At 45.7% G+C, this 12,915-nt stretch overlaps 1 protein-coding gene across 1 annotated transcript in view; it reads left to right on the plus strand.

Moving 5' to 3' along the window:
• IPO9 (importin 9) overlaps window positions 1-12,915 on the plus strand; it is a 58,128-nt gene that overhangs the window by 2,654 nt on the left and 42,559 nt on the right. The gene's annotated exons all lie outside the window — the stretch shown is intronic.

Consider the following 12,915-nt stretch of genomic DNA (forward strand, 5'->3'; position numbering starts at 1 on the left):
TTCGGATCCTGTTTTAGTAGATGATTGCAAAGGGGTGTGGCTCGAGTTTAATTTTTATTAGTTATTGATAGAATGTGAAAATGGCCACATTCACATGACTGTGCCGTTATGGAAAATTGATGCATCAGTCTGTTGAAGGTTACAGGGCTTATTTGCACGACAGTGTACTGCTATGTGATGGCTGTTTTAAAACCCATGAACGTATATGGTTCTATTGACATATCTGATTTTATGTCTGTCAAAATGGACAAAGGACATTGTGTGTATGTATATACATATTTTTAATGATCGTTATTTGCTGTTGTGTGACTAAGGCCTTGGACTCTGTTTACATAGTCTTTGAGACTCACAGTCAGGTATATTTCTGGATGTATATGTTCAGCGGAGGCTGTAGACCAGTGGTTCTTTATCTGTGATACATATTCGTGGGAATTTGCCTTGCAGTGTGAGCTCCCCATACTGGTAATTTTTTGGGTTCTTCTCCCATGAACTACTATTAGAGTAAGGCCAGAGGGGGTGAGTAAACAAGTGCTAGTGAGCGCAGCTCCTCTTCAGGCATTTTATGTTTACTCACTTCCCCTGTATCTCTGTTAAACTCTGAAGATCTGAAGTACATTTTAAACCACCCCAGTGCTAAGTTATTAATACATCTTTCCACTCGGTCCATAAAGAGTTCTCCCATCTCCCTGTTTCAGCAGCTCTACCTGTTGTGTATTCTACAGCAAGTTGGGGGGAGGCAGCTTTGACTGTTTGAACAGAGCACTATGAAATATCTCACTAGATATAAATATTGCTTTTACCATGAGATTAATAGAGATCTAATATACATACAGATCAAATAATATGCACAGTAAATGTATATTACATTACACAGGATTGTATAAGATAAGATAATCCTTTAATAGTCCCACAGTGGGGAAATTTCAGCATGTTACTGCAGCACAGTAATACAGGTACAGGATAATACACAGTAATATATTACAGGCGTAGGCACACAAGGTCCCATACACTTACCTTACTTTAACAGAGAACAGACTGTGTTACCTTTGTGTTTACATAGAAAGAAAACGGACTCTGTAGAAGCCTTTAAAGAGGACCTTTCATCAGATTGGGCACAGGCAGTTCCATATACTGCTGGAAAGCTGACAATGCGCTGAATGCAGCGCACTGTCGGCTTTCCCGATCTGTGCCCCGGGTAAAGTGCTATCGGTCCCGGTACCGTAGCGCTTTACAGTCAGAAGGGCGTTTCTGACAGTTAGCCAGGGACATCCTTCTGCCCAGCAGCGCCTATCGCGCTGTACTGTGGAGCGGGGAGGAACTCTCCTGATAATACTCGTCTGTGGATGAGCTGTGTGAGCAGAGGGAGGAGGCGTTCCTCCCTGCTCACACAGTACAGCGCGATAGGCGCTGCTGGGCAGAAGGGCATCCCTGGCTAACTGTCAGAAACGCCCTTCTGACTGTAAAGCGCTACGGTACCGGGACCGATAGCACTTTACCCGGGGCACAGATCGGGAAAGCCGACAGTGGGCTGAATTCAGCGCACTGTCAGCTTTCCAGCAGTATATAGAAATGCCTGTGCCCAATCTGATGAAAGGTCCTCTTTAACTTTATTAGCTGACCTGTTTGTCCTGTCCACAGACCTGTTTGTAACAATGAGAGTAATGGAATTGCTGTGTAAACAATGGGAGGAATAATCTAACATTGCAAGAGCACACTGAAGGGGCCGTTTTACTGAGCGTGTGAATATACTGCATGTGGAGAAACAGATGAGGCCATTCTACTGTGTGTGGGAGAAACATGGACTATGTTTATTGGACAAGACTTGATCATGTGAATACAATCTTCGCAGTAGGTCAGAGATTTAAATGGGACTGTTACAGGTCCCTGGACAATGTATGACTAAGCATGTCACTGTGAATGAGCCCAAACATTCCAATTGATAAAGGGGTTTTCTAGGGCTAAATTATTGATGACCTATACTTAGAACAAGGGATCAATGTCAGACTGGTTTTACATTAGATTTTGGACTTTCATTGCTCATCTGAAAGGTACTTTGTTTGATTTGTCGTTCGACCAACTGGCCCAAACACATGAACAACCACAAACCTTTCAACAAGCATTTGACTAGCCCAAACACTTGGAAAATTAACAGATGAACACTCAATGTTCACGATGAATCATTCAACGCTAAGGAAGTGAAAACAGAAGATGACGGACTTAGTTGTTAGTTGTACAAACACACCCACAGGTTTGTCAGTCAAGATCATATACAACAGATCATGGTGGAAAGAACACAGATTTTGGCGCTGACTAACTTTAGTTAGTGATTGGCTGTAGGCGATGAACTGTTGTAGGTTTATGTATGACCAACACAACAGCAGACACTTCAAAATTTGCCACTTCAGCAGTCTAAAACCTATTGTGTATTGCCAGCTTTAGAATCTGTGTGGTTTCCCAACACAAGCTCCAGTCAGTGATCACTTCACTTACTATCCTGAGACAGTTAATTTAATAGTCTTATCAAGTGAACTCTATATAACACTTTGTCAGTGGTTTGTTAATAGTATTAGTAGAATAACACATTTCCCCTGCAGCGTTGCGCTGCGTCCACTTCCTGGGCAGTTATGCCTTATTTCATGGTGGTGAAGTTAATTTTTCAAGTAACATCCCCAATTTAATATTCCCTCATATCTTAGAGACGCATGTTGTAAAATTGGATTTTTTACTTTTACAATAAGCTAGAGAGCCCCAAGTTGGTGACCTGTAGTAAAATATAACAATATCATGTATGGTTTACATCCTATTAATATTATAAATGTGAAAGTTTGTGGGTTTGTGTGTTTGGATGTTTGCATGTTCGGATGTTTGTTCCTCAATCACGGAAAAACCGCTCGACCGATTCGGCTGAAATTTTCCACAAACATAGGTAATACACCCGATTAAACAATAGGCTACTTTTCGTCACAATAGCGCACATACGTTTGTGCCAGGACCCCCACAAAACCCAAACTCACACCACCATCTCTGCAATCTCACACACTTTGGACCATAGCAAGCCACACAATTCATATTGCCCTCTACAGCCTCGCTCCTAACCCCACACAATCACATATACATATACTTTACCACTTTGCCCCTCACCTTAATGATACTCCAGGAGGTTCTCTTTAACGCTCCGGAGCAGCCATGTTTGCCGACCCCCACCGCTCTGACAATCCGCGACACCCCCCACCCATGTCAATACCCCTAGGTGGTCTAAAAAATGCAAAAAAATTTTTTTAAAAAAAGTAAAAAAAAAATAAATAAAAAGGATTAAAAATTAAAATCACCCCCTTTTCCCTAGAACACATATAAAAGTACTTAAAACTGTGAAACACATACATGTTAGGTATCCCCGTGTCCGAAATCGCCCGCTCTACAAAGCTATACAAATATTTTTCCTGTTCGGTAAACGCTGTAGCGGGAAAAATGGTCAAATGTGCCAAACCGCTGTTTTTTCACTGTTTTGATTCTGATAAAAATTTGAATAAAAAGTGATCAAAGCAATAACATTTCCCGAAAATGGTAGAACTACAAAGTACACCCGGGCCCACAAAAAAAGACGCCCTATACATCCCCGTACACGCACGTATAAAAAAGTTACCGCTGTCGGAATATGGCGACTTTACAAAAAATAAATTTAAACACAGTTTTGGATTTTTTTTAAGGGGTCAAAATGTAAATAAAACCATATAAATTTGGTATCCCCGGAATCGTAAGGAAACACAGAATACAGGGGACATGTCATTTTGGTTGCACAGTGAACGCCGTAAAACCAAAGCCCGTAAGAAAGTCGCAGAAATGCATTTTTTCTTCAAATCCACCCCATTCTGAATTTTTTCCCTGCTTCCCAGTACATTATATAGAATAAATAATGGCGGCATCAGGAAGAAAAATTTGTCCCAGGAAAAATTAAGACCTCATATGGCTCTGGGAGCGGAGAAATAAAAAAGTTATGGGGTTTAGAGGGAGGGGAGTCAAAAACGAAAATCAAAAAATGCCATCGGCGGGAACTTCAAATACTTCTGTCCCAAAGTCACTATGTATAGAGATGAGCGAACACTAAAATGTTCGAGGTTCGAAATTCGATTCGAACAGCCGCTCAATGTTCGTGTGTTCGAACGGGTTTCGAACCCCATTATAGTCTATGGGGAACAGATACTCGTTAAGGGGGAAACCCAAATCCGTGTCTGGAGGGTCACCAAGTCCACTATGACACCCCAGGAAATGATGCCAACACCTCTGGAATGACACTGGGACAGCAGGGGAAGCATGTCTGGGGGCATCTAACACACCAAAGACCCTCTATTACCCCAACATCACAGCCTAACAACTACACACTTTACACACTCAATACCACCTCTCTGACAGTAGGAAAACACCTTGAAACATGTGTATTTGGCACTTGCAGTGAGGAGAGCTTGTCACCAGCAGTGAATTTGGCCCTTGTAGTAAGTTGAGGTTGGCACCAACATTTGTTTTGAAAATCAGGGTGGATTGAGCCTCTAACCAGCAGAGTTTGGGCAAATTCATGGTGGAGGGAGCCTCTAAAAACCCCAGTTTGGACCAATTCATGGTGGAGGGAGACTCTAAAAACCCCAGTTTGGACCAATTCATGGTGGAGGGAGACTCTAAAAACCCCAGTTTGGACCAATTCATGGTGGAGGGAGCCTCTAAAAACCCCAGTTTGGACCAATTCATGGTGGAGGGAGCCTCTAACCAGCCCAGTTTGGACCAATTAATGGTGGAGGGAGCCTCTAAACAGCCAAGTTTTGGGAAATTCATGGTGGAGGGAGCCTCTAACCAGCCCAGTTTGGACCAATTCATGGTGGAGGGAGCCTCTAAACAGCCCAGTTTGGGCAAATTCATGGTGGAGGGAGCCTCTAACCAGCCCAGTTTGGACCAATTAATGGTGGAGGGAGCCTCTAAACAGCCCAGTTTGGACCAATTAATGGTGGAGGGAGCCTCTAACCAGCCCAGTTTGGACCAATTAATGGTGGAGGGAGCCTCTAACCAGCCCAGTTTGGACCAATTAATGGTGGAGGGAGCCTCTAACCAGCCCAGTTTGGACCAATTAATGGTGGAGGGAGCCTCTAAACAGCCAAGTTTTGGGAAATTCATGGTGGAGGGAGCCTCTAACCAGCCCAGTTTGGACCAATTCATGGTGGAGGGAGCCTCTAAACAGCCCAGTTTGGGCAAATTCATGGTGGAGGGAGCCTCTAAAAAACCCAGTTTGGACCAATTCATGGTGGAGGGAGCCTCTAATTAGCCCAGTTTGGACCAATTAATTGTGGAGGGAGCCTCTAACCAGCCCAGTTTGGACCAATTAATGGTGGAGGGAGCCTCTAACCACCCCAGTTTGGGCAAATTCATGGTGGAGGGAGCCTCTAACCAGCCCAGTTTGGACCAATTAATGGTGGAGGGAGCCTCTAAACAGCCAAGTTTTGGGAAATTCATGGTGGAGGGAGCCTCTAACCAGCCCAGTTTGGACCAATTAATGGTGGAGGGAGCCTCTAAAAAACCCAGTTTGGACCAATTCATGGTGGAGGGAGCCTCTAATTAGCCCAGTTTGGACCAATTAATTGTGGAGGGAGCCTCTAACCAGCCCAGTTTGGACCAATTAATGGTGGAGGGAGCCTCTAACCACCCCAGTTTGGACCAATTCATGGTGGAGGGAGCCTCTAACCACCCCAGTTTGGACCAATTCATGGTGGAGGGAGCCTCTAAACAGCCCAGTTTGGGCAAATTCATGGTGGAGGGAGCCTCTAACCAGCAGAGTTGGGGGAAATCAGGGTGGAGGGAGCCTAGTATTAGCAGAATTGTGCAACGCTTATGGTGGATGAGTATGAGGATGCGGAGGAATTGGAGAGGTTGAGTACAGACATGGAGTTTCATGTTGGGGTGCTTTACACAGGTGGGCACAAAAATGACGGCTCTACCCAGTGGTGGTTCATTTTTATCAAAGTGAGCCGGTCGGCACTCTCAGCTGACAGACGGGTGCGCTTGTCAGTGATGATGCCACCGGCTGCACTGAACACCCTCTCAGATAGGACGCTGGCGGCAGGACAGGACAGCACCTCCAAGGCATATAGGGCAAGTTCAAGCCACAGGTCCAACTTCGACACCCAATACGTGTAGGGCGCAGAGGGGTCGGAGAGGACAGGGCTGTGGTCGGAAAGGTATTCCCGCAACATGCGCCTATACTTCTCACGCCTGGTGACACTAGGACCCTCCGTGGCGGCACTTTGGCGAGGGGGTGCCATCAAGGTGTCCCAGACCTTAGACAGTGTGCCCCTCGTTTGTGTGGACCGGTGAGAACTTGGTTGCCTACTGGAGGAACTGCCCTCCCTGCCGCCAACGTCACATGCTGGAAACATCTCCATCATATTCTGCACCAATTGCCTGTGGCAAGCATTGATGCGATTGGCCCTCCCCTCTACCGGAATAAAAGACGAGATGTTGTTTTTATACCGGGGGTCAAGGATAGCAAAGATCCAGTACTGGTTGTCCTCCATGATTTTGACAATACGCTTGTCGGTTGTAAAGCACCCCAACATGAACTCAGCCATGTCTGCCACAGTGTTAGTTGGCATGACTCCTCTGGCCCCACCGGAAAGTTCAATCTCCATTTCCTCCTCATCCTCCATGTCTACCCATCCGCGCTGCAACAATGGGACGATTCGAAGTTGCCCGGAAGCCTCCTGTATCACCATCACATCATCGGACAACTCTTCTTCCTCCTCCTCCTCCTCCTCCTCCTCCATTAAACGCAGTGAAGCGGACAGATGTGTGGACCTACTCTCCAGCTGTGACGGATCGGATGCTATCCCTAACTCCTCTGTGTGATCTGAGTTATCCCTGATGTCAATCAGGGATTCTCTCAGAACACACAAGAGCGGGATTGTAAGGCTCACCATCGCATCCTCAGAGCTCACCCTCCTTGTGGACTCCTCAAAGACCCGTAGGATGTCACAAAGGTCTCTCATCCATGGCCACTCATGGATGTGAAACTGAGGCAGCTGACTTTGTGGCACCCTAGGGTTTTGTAGCTGGTATTCCATCAAAGGTCTCTGCTGCTCAACCACTCTATTCAACATCTGAAACGTTGAGTTCCAGCGTGTGGGGACGTCGCACAAAAGCCGGTGTTGTGGCACATGCAGGCGTTGCTGGAGAGATTTTAAGCTAGCAGCGGCTACTGTCGACTTGCGAAAGTGGGCGCACATGCGCCGCACTTTCACCAGTAGCTCTGGAACATTGGGGTAGCTCTTTAGGAAACGTTGCACCACTAGGTTGAAGACGTGGGCCAGGCATGGAACATGTTGGAGTCCGGCAAGCTCCAGAGCTGCTACCAGGTTCCGGCCGTTATCACAAACGACCATGCCTGGGCCCAGGTGCAGCGGCTCAAACCATATTGCCGTCTCATCGAGGAGGGCATCCCTCACCTCGGAGGCAGTGTGCTGTCTGTCCCCCAAGCTGATCAGCTTCAGCACAGCCTGCTGACGTCTACCAACGCCAGTGCTGCAACGTTTCCAACTCGTAGCTGGGGTCAATCTAACAGCGGAGGAGGAGGCGGTGGCGGAGGAGGAGGCGGTGGCGGAGGAGGAGGCGGTAGAGGAGGAGGAGGAGGAGGGGGGTGTTCTTCTCGTGTCCCTGCCAGGAATGTTAGGCGGGGAGACGAGGTACACCGGGCCAGTTTGGGAAGCAGTCCCAGCCTCAACTACATTCACCCAGTGTGCCGTCAGTGAAATGTAGCGTCCCTGTCCGCATGCACTTGTCCACGCGTCGGTGGTCAAGTGGACCTTTGTGCAAAGCGCGGAACTAAGGGCCCGCCTGATGTTGAGTGACACGTGCTGGTGCAAGGCGGGGACGGCACACCGGGAGAAGTAGTGACGGCTAGGGACGGCATAGCGAGGTGCCGCAGTTGCCATCAGGTCCAGGAAGGCGGGAGTTTCAACAAGCCGGAACGCCAACATCTCCTGGGCCAGCAGTTTAGCGATGTTGGCGTTCAAGGCTTGCGCGTGTGGGTGGTTAGCAGTGTATTTCTGCCGCCGCTCCAATGTCTGAGAGATGGTGGGTTGTTGTAAAGAAACGCCTGATGGTGCCTTTGATGGTGCAGGAGAAGGAGATAAGACAGGACCAGGGGAGGATGAGGTAGAAGTCAACAAAGTGGCGGAGGCAGATGAAGTGGTGTCCTGGCTCGTCCTCTGGAGTGCATCGCCAGCACAGTCAGCAGTGGCAGTGGCAGAGGCAGAGGCAGAGGCAGTGGCAGTGGCGTGAACGGCAGTCGGCCTTTGTCCTGCCGTTGCTGCCTGCCACTGATTCCAGTGCTTGGATTCCAAATGACGGCGCATTGAAGTGGTGGACAGGTTGCTCTTCTCAGAGCCCCTAATCAATTTCGAGAGGCAAATTGTGCAGACAACACTATATCTGTCCTCGGCGCATTCCTTGAAAAAACTCCACACCTTCGAGAAACGTGCCCTCGAGGTGGGAGTTTTTCGGGGCTGGGTACGAACTGGAACATCTTGGGAGATTCCGGGTGTGGCCTGGCTTCGCCTAAGCTGCTGACCTCTGCCTCTGCCTCTAGCTACCCTTTTTGGTGCTGCACCTGCCTCAACATCCACACTACTTTCCCCGCTTGACATCCCCCCTGTCCAGGTCGGGTCAGTGTCCTCATCATCCACCACTTCCTCTTCCAACTCCTGTCTCATCTCCTCCTCCCGCACAATGCGCCGGTCAACTGGATGCCCTGACGGCAACTGCGTCACATCATCGTCGATGAGGGTGGGTTGCTGGTCATCCACCACCAAATCGAACGGAGATGGAGGAGACTCTAGTGTTTGAGCATCTGGATACAGATGCTCCTCTGTTAGGTTCGTGGAATCGTGACGTGGAGAGGCAGGTTGAGGGACAATGAAAGGAGCGGAGAACAGCTCTGGGGAGCAGGGACAGTTTGGGTTATTGTTCTGTAAAGCTTCGGAATTTTGGGAGGAAGGAAGACAAGACTGTTGGGTAATAGGAGGAGAGGAGGCAGAGTCTGACTGGCTGCTGGACAATGTGCTGTAAGCGTTCTCTGACAGCCATTGCAAGACCTGTTCCTGGTTCTCGGGCCTACTAAGGTTTGTACCCTGCAGTTTAGTTAATGTGGCAAGCAACCCTGGCACTGTGGAGTGGCGCAATGCTTGCTGCCCCACAGGAGTAGGCACGGGACGCCCTGTGGCTTCACTGCTACCTTGCTCCCCAGAACCATTCCCCCGACCTCGCCCACGGCCTCGTCCACGTCCCTTTCCGGGAGCCTTGCGCATTTTGAATTCCTAGTTAGAAATTGGCACTGTATACCAGTAGTAAAAATTGTGGGTGCACGTAACCCCAATATATTCTTTGAATTCCCAGTCAGAAACTGGCACTATATGGCAGTAGCAAGAAATGAGGGTATTTGTATTCCCAATATACTCTTTGAATTCCCAGTCAGACAATGGCACTGTATACCAGTAGTAAAAATTGTGGGTGCACGTAACCCCAATATATTCTTTGAATTCCCAGTCAGACACTGGCACTATATGGCAGTAGCAAGAAATGAGGGTATTTGTATTCCCAATATATTCTTTGAATTCCCAGTCAGACAATGGCACTGTATACCAGTAGTAAAAATTGTGGGTGCACGTAACCCCAATATATTCTTTGAATTACCAGTCAGAAACTGGCACTATATGGCAGTAGCAAGAAATGAGGGTATTTATAACCCCAATATATTCTTTGAATTCCCAGTCAGACAATGGCACTGTATACCAGTAGTAAAAATTGTGGGTGCACGTAACCCCAATATATTCTTTGAATTCCCAGTCAGAAACTGGCACTATATGGCAGTAGCAAGAAATGAGGGTATTTATAACCCCAATATATTCTTTGAATTCCCAGTCAGACAATGGCACTGTATACCAGTAGTAAAAATTGTGGGTGCACGTAACCCCAATATATTCTTTGAATTCCCAGTCAGAAACTGGCACTATATGGCAGTAGCAAGAAATGAGGGTATTTGTATTCCCAATATACTCTTTGAATTCCCAGTCAGACAATGGCACTGTATACCAGTAGTAAAAATTGTGGGTGCACGTAACCCCAATATATTCTTTGAATTACCAGTCAGAAACTGGCACTATATGGCAGTAGCAAGAAATGAGGGTATTTATAACCCCAATATATTCTTTGAATTCCCAGTCAGACAATGGCACTGTATACCAGTAGTAAAAATTGTGGGTGCACGTAACCCCAATATATTCTTTGAATTCCCAGTCAGAAACTGGCACTATATGGCAGTAGCAAGAAATGAGGGTATTTGTATTCCCAATATACTCTTTGAATTCCCAGTCAGACAATGGCACTGTATACCAGTAGTAAAAATTGTGGGTGCACGTAACCCCAATATATTCTTTGAATTCCCAGTCAGAAACTGGCACTATATGGCAGTAGCAAGAAATGAGGGTATTTGTATTCCCAATATACTCTTTGAATTCCCAGTCAGACAATGGCACTGTATACCAGTAGTAAAAATTGTGGGTGCACGTAACCCCAATATATTCTTTGAATTCCCAGTCAGAAACTGGCACTATATGGCAGTAGCAAGAAATGAGGGTATTTGTATTCCCAATATACTCTTTGAATTCCCAGTCAGACAATGGCACTGTATACCAGTAGTAAAAATTGTGGGTGCACGTAACCCCAATATATTCTTTGAATTACCAGTCAGAAACTGGCACTATATGGCAGTAGCAAGAAATGAGGGTATTTATAACCCCAATATATTCTTTGAATTCCCAGTCAGACAATGGCACTGTATACCAGTAGTAAAAATTGTGGGTGCACGTAACCCCAATATATTCTTTGAATTCCCAGTCAGAAACTGGCACTATATGGCAGTAGCAAGAAATGAGGGTATTTGTATTCCCAATATACTCTTTGAATTCCCAGTCAGACAATGGCACTGTATACCAGTAGTAAAAATTGTGGGTGCACGTAACCCCAATATATTCTTTGAATTCCCAGTCAGAAACTGGCACTATATGGCAGTAGCAAGAAATGAGGGTATTTGTATTCCCAATATACTCTTTGAATTCCCAGTCAGACAATGGCACTGTATACCAGTAGTAAAAATTGTGGGTGCACGTAACCCCAATATATTCTTTGAATTCCCAGTCAGACACTGGCACTATATGGCAGTAGCAAGAAATGAGGGTATTTGTATTCCCAATATACTCTTTGAATTCCCAGTCAGACAATGGCACTGTATACCAGTAGTAAAAATTGTGGGTGCACGTAACCCCAATATATTCTTTGAATTACCAGTCAGAAACTGGCACTATATGGCAGTAGCAAGAAATGAGGGTATTTATAACCCCAATATATTCTTTGAATTCCCAGTCAGACAATGGCACTGTATACCAGTAGTAAAAATTGTGGGTGCACGTAACCCCAATATATTCTTTGAATTCCCAGTCAGAAACTGGCACTATATGGCAGTAGCAAGAAATGAGGGTATTTGTATTCCCAATATACTCTTTGAATTCCCAGTCAGACAATGGCACTGTATACCAGTAGTAAAAATTGTGGGTGCACGTAACCCCAATATATTCTTTGAATTCCCAGTCAGACACTGGCACTATATGGCAGTAGCAAGAAATGAGGGTATTTGTATTCCCAATATACTCTTTGAATTCCCAGTCAGACAATGGCACTGTATACCAGTAGTAAAAATTGTGGGTGCACGTAACCCCAATATATTCTTTGAATTACCAGTCAGAAACTGGCACTATATGGCAGTAGCAAGAAATGAGGGTATTTATAACCCCAATATATTCTTTGAATTCCCAGTCAGACAATGGCACTGTATACCAGTAGTAAAAATTGTGGGTGCACGTAACCCCAATATATTCTTTGAATTCCCAGTCAGAAACTGGCACTATATGGCAGTAGCAAGAAATGAGGGTATTTGTATTCCCAATATACTCTTTGAATTCCCAGTCAGACAATGGCACTGTATACCAGTAGTAAAAATTGTGGGTGCACGTAACCCCAATATATTCTTTGAATTCCCAGTCAGAAACTGGCACTATATGGCAGTAGCAAGAAATGAGGGTATTTGTATTCCCAATATACTCTTTGAATTCCCAGTCAGACAATGGCACTGTATACCAGTAGTAAAAATTGTGGGTGCACGTAACCCCAATATATTCTTTGAATTCCCAGTCAGACACTGGCACTATATGGCAGTAGCAAGAAATGAGGGTATTTGTATTCCCAATATACTCTTTGAATTCCCAGTCAGACAATGGCACTGTATACCAGTAGTAAAAATTGTGGGTGCACGTAACCCCAATATATTCTTTGAATTACCAGTCAGAAACTGGCACTATATGGCAGTAGCAAGAAATGAGGGTATTTATAACCCCAATATATTCTTTGAATTCCCAGTCAGACAATGGCACTGTATACCAGTAGTAAAAATTGTGGGTGCACGTAACCCCAATATATTCTTTGAATTCCCAGTCAGAAACTGGCACTATATGGCAGTAGCAAGAAATGAGGGTATTTGTATTCCCAATATACTCTTTGAATTCCCAGTCAGACAATGGCACTGTATACCAGTAGTAAAAATTGTGGGTGCACGTAACCCCAATATATTCTTTGAATTCCCAGTCAGACACTGGCACTATATGGCAGTAGCAAGAAATGAGGGTATTTGTATTCCCAATATACTCTTTGAATTCCCAGTCAGACAATGGCACTGTATACCAGTAGTAAAAATTGTGGGTGCACGTAACCCCAATATATTCTTTGAATTCCCAGTCAGAAACTGGCACTATATGGCAGTAGCAAGAAATG

This window comes from Leptodactylus fuscus, chromosome 2, assembly GCF_031893055.1.
Source record: "Leptodactylus fuscus isolate aLepFus1 chromosome 2, aLepFus1.hap2, whole genome shotgun sequence".
In the NCBI taxonomy this organism is placed as follows: domain Eukaryota; kingdom Metazoa; phylum Chordata; class Amphibia; order Anura; family Leptodactylidae; genus Leptodactylus; species Leptodactylus fuscus.